The 4345-nt window shown below is 49.4% G+C and overlaps 1 pseudogene; it reads left to right on the plus strand.

The window, feature by feature from the left end:
* Positions 1-239, plus strand: LOC139251208 (U2 spliceosomal RNA; annotated as a pseudogene).
* The last annotated feature ends 4106 nt before the right edge of the window (positions 240-4345 follow it).

A 4345-nucleotide genomic window follows, 5' to 3' on the forward strand; every position in this document is an offset into this window, starting at 1 on the left:
TTTGTTTCTCGGCCTTTTGGCTAAGATCATGCGTAACTGACCTGACAGGGGAGTAGCCACCATGACCTCCGGGTGGTTCTCCCTGTATCAGGAAGGTATATGCTTGCTTTTTTGGAAACAGGAGGTGGGTGGGGTGGCTTGACCCATCCACCTCCACGGAGGTGTGTGGGGGACCTGACCCATCCACCTCCATGGCACGAACCTGGTATTGCAGTACTTCCAGGAACGGTGCAGTGGCTCTAGGCCTTTTGGCTAAGAGCATTGGCGCAGAGTGATCCTTGGCGTGTGCAAGGTGACCTCTGGCGTTTGTGATTTGACAAAGAATTGGAACGATTGGCTACGAATTTCAAAAAAATATATATATATTTTTGTTGAGCACTATGAAACAGCTCCTTAAAAGTCCTCCACTGTTCCTCAATTGTGCCACCGTTTAGTCTGTGTTCCCAGTCTACTTTAGCCAACTCTGCCCTCGTCCCACTGTAGTCCCCTTTGTTTAAGCATAGTACGCTCGTTTGAGACACTATTTCCTCACCCTCAACCTGTATTACAAATTCAACCATACTGTGATCACTCATTCCTAGAGGATCTTTTACGAGGAGATCGTTTATTATTCCTGTCTCATTGCACAGGACCAGATCTAAGATAGCTTGCCCCCTTGTAGGTTCTGTAGCATACTGTTCTAAGAAACAATCCCGTATGCATTCTATGAATTCCTCCTCAAGGCTACCCCGTGTGATTTGATTTGACCAATCAATATGTAGGTTAAAATCCCCCATGATTACTGCTGTCTTTTTTCACATGCCTCCATTATTCCCTTGATTATTGTCAACCCTACCGTGAAGTTATTATTTGGGGGCCTATAAACTACGCCCATCAGTGACTTTTTCCCCTTACTATCTCTAATCTCCACTCACAATGATTCAACATTTTGTTCATTCGAGCCAATATCGTCTCTCACAACTGCCCTGATATCATCCTTTATTAACAGAACGAACACACCTCCTTTCCCTTCTTGTCTATCTTTCCGAATTGTCAAATACCCCCGTATGTTTAATTCCCAGTCTTGGCCACCCTGTAACCACGTTTCTGTAATGGCCACCAAATCATACCCATTTGTAATGATTTGTGCCGTCAACTCATTTACATTATTTCGAATGCTGCGTGCTTTTTGCTGGAGATTCTTAATACTAGTTTTTAAATCATGATTTTTAGTTTTTACCCCTCCTGCAGCCCCTTTATATTCATACATATTGTCCCTTCTTATCACCTTGTGGTTTACACTTCCACCAGTGCTACTCTGCTTTGTTGCCTCCTGGCTTTTGCATTCTTTCTTGCGGTTCTGTTCATCTGAGCTCTCACCCACTCTAACTAGCTCAGAGACCTCTGCTGGGTTCCCATCCCCCTGCCAAGCTAGTTTAAAGCCCTCCCAACTGTACTGTCAAAACCACCCGCGAAAACATTGGTCCCGTCGCTGTTGAGGTGTATCCTGTCCCGAATTGTACAGGTCCCACCTTCCCCAGAAGAAGTACCAATTGTTCAGGAAACTAAAGCACTCCCTCCTACACCAACGGGAGAGTGGAGAGCACCAACACCAACTGTCGCAGGAGAGAGAGTGGAGAGCACCAGCTCCAACTGTCACAGGACGAGAGAGTGGAGAGCACCAGCTCCAACTGTCGCAAGATAGAGAGAGGAGAGCACCAGTTCAAACTATCACAGGACATTAATACAGAACATTAATCTCCAGGGCAGATATAGGGGTTATTAAGATCAGCAGAAACAAACAATAACTGCCAGAATGAATATGGTTCAATACCCAAAGCAATCCCAGTAAATCCAGTTCTATTCACCAAGGCAGGATTGCAATGGTGGCGTATTTACCCAGTATGCACCACGTGCAAGAAAATGCCGAACCCAGACTTCAGGAGTTCAGTGCGCATGCGCGTGTCCTGGCTGGGTTTGGAGCATTCGCGGCGAATGTAGTGGTGAAGGAGAAATGGGTAACATGCCCTCCACAGAAGCGCTCAATTTGAGCGGGTGGAGGGGAGCAATGGACCAGCGGGTGGCGTGGGAGGCTTCATAAACCAGCGGTGCCCGTCGCCAGCCCGGAATAAAAACCGGAATGTAGGCGGTTGCAGCTTCGGGTCTTTCTTCCGGTCACAGGCCCAGGCTAACGGCGGCCATCTTCGTGCAGGAAGCCGGGTTCAGTGCTCCGCCATATTGATTCGGTGAGTCGCACCGCGCATGCGCGGCCATCTTGGTTCAGGAATAAAGTGAGCGATGACAGTGTCTGTTTGCAACCGGGTCCCAGTGGGTAAAGGAGTGTCAATGATATTTTATTCTCACTCTCCACACCTCGAATTTCTCACCATCTCCCCTAAAGGCGATGCTTAGTACCGACCTTGTGGTTTAAGTCCTACACAATTGTAATAGAGAAGGCCCAGAAATATTCACGCCTTGGGTTAGAATCCCCATGTTCAGTCCCAGGGTTAGAATCCCCATCTCATCATTTTCATAGGCAGTCCCTCGGAACCGAGGAAAACTTGCTTCCACTCCTGAAGTGAGTTTATTGGCGGCTGTACAGTCGAATACGAGAGCCACAAATTCTGTCACAGGTGGGACAGATAGTCGTTGAGGGAAGTGGTGGGAGGGACTGGTTTGCCGCACGCTCTTTCCGCTGCCTGCGCTTGATTTCTGCATGCTCTCTGCATTGAGACTCGAGGTGCTCAGCGCCCTCCCGGAAGCACTTCCTCCACTTAGGGCGCTCTTTGACCAGGCACTCCTCGGTGTCAGTGGGGATGTCGCACTTAATCAGTGAGGCTTTGTGGGTGTCCTTGTAACGTTTCCGCTGCCCACCTTGGGCTCATTTACCATGAAAGACCTCCGCATAGAGCACTTGCTTTGGGAGTCTCATGTCTGGCATGCAAACTAATTTGCCTGCCCAGCGGAGCTGATCGAGTGTGGTCAGTGTTTCAATGTTGGGGATGTTAGCCTAGATGAACACGCTGATGTTGGTGTGCCTGTCGTCCCAGGGGATTTGTAGGATCTTGCGGAGACATCGTTGGTGATATATCTCCAGCGACTTGAGGTGTCTACTGTACATGGTCCATGTCTTGAGCCATTCAGGATGGTGGGTATTACTACAGCCCTGTAGACCATGAGCTTGGTGGTAGCTTTGAGGGCCTGGTCTTTGAGCACTCTTTTCCTCCGCTGGCTGAAGGCTGCACTGCCGCACTGGAGGTGGTGTTGAATCTCCTCATCAATGTCGGCTTTTGTTGATAAGATGCTCCCGAGGTATGGGAAATGCTCCATGTTGTCGAGGGCCATGCCGTGGTTCTTGATGACTGGGTGGCAGTGTTGTACGTCGAGTACAGGCTGGTGGATGATCTTTGTCTTATGGCTATTTAGCGTCACGCCCATGCTTTCGTGTTCCTCAGTAAATTCATCGACTATATCCTGGAGTTCAGCGTCAGAATGTGCACAGACGCAGGCGTTGTCCACATACTGTAGCTCAACGACAGAGATTGTGGTTATCTTGGCCTTTGTACCAGAGGCGGCGAAGATTAAACAGCATCCTGCTGGTTCTGTAGTTTTGTTCCACTCCAGCAGAGAACTTGTTGACTGTGAGGTAGAGCGTGGCAGTGAGGAAGATTGAGAAGAGGATGGGAGCGATGATGCAGCCCTGTTTGACCCCGGTCCAGACATGGATTGTGTCTGTAATGGATCTGTTGGTAAGGATTATGGCCTGCATGTCGTCGTGGAGCAGGCGAAGGATGTTGACAAATTTTTGAGGGCATCCGAAATGGAGGAGAACGCTCCATAGAGTCTCATGGTTCACAGTGTCAAAGCCCTTTGTAAGGTTGAAAAAGCCCATGTATAACGGCTGGCGCTGGTCCCTGCATTTTTCCTGCAGCTGTCGCGCTGCAGAGATCATGTCCGTTGTGCCCCGTGGGACACTGTGACTCCAGGAGGAGCTCCTCGGCCACAGGGAGAAGATGGTTGAAGAGGACTCTGGCAAAAACTTTCCCAGTGGCTGATTAGCAGGGAGATTCCTCTGTAGTTGCTGCAGTTGGAATTGCCCCCCTTTTTTAAAGATGGTCACGATCACTGCATCTCTGTGATCTCCCGTCATGCTCTCCTCCCTCCAGATGAGAGCGATGAGGTCATGTATCCATGCCAACAGCGCATCTCCGCCATGCTTTAGCGCCTCAGTAGGGAATCCATCCGCTCCCGTCGCCTTGTTGTTCTTGTGCTGTCTTATGGCTTTTCCTACCTCATGCAACGTTGGTATTTTACAGAGGTGGTGGCGGGACGCATGCTGTGGGATGGAGTCGAGAACACTCGAGTC

The sequence above is a fragment of the Pristiophorus japonicus genome, unplaced genomic scaffold (genome assembly GCF_044704955.1).
Source record: "Pristiophorus japonicus isolate sPriJap1 unplaced genomic scaffold, sPriJap1.hap1 HAP1_SCAFFOLD_422, whole genome shotgun sequence".
NCBI classification, from domain to species: Eukaryota; Metazoa; Chordata; class Chondrichthyes; family Pristiophoridae; genus Pristiophorus; species Pristiophorus japonicus.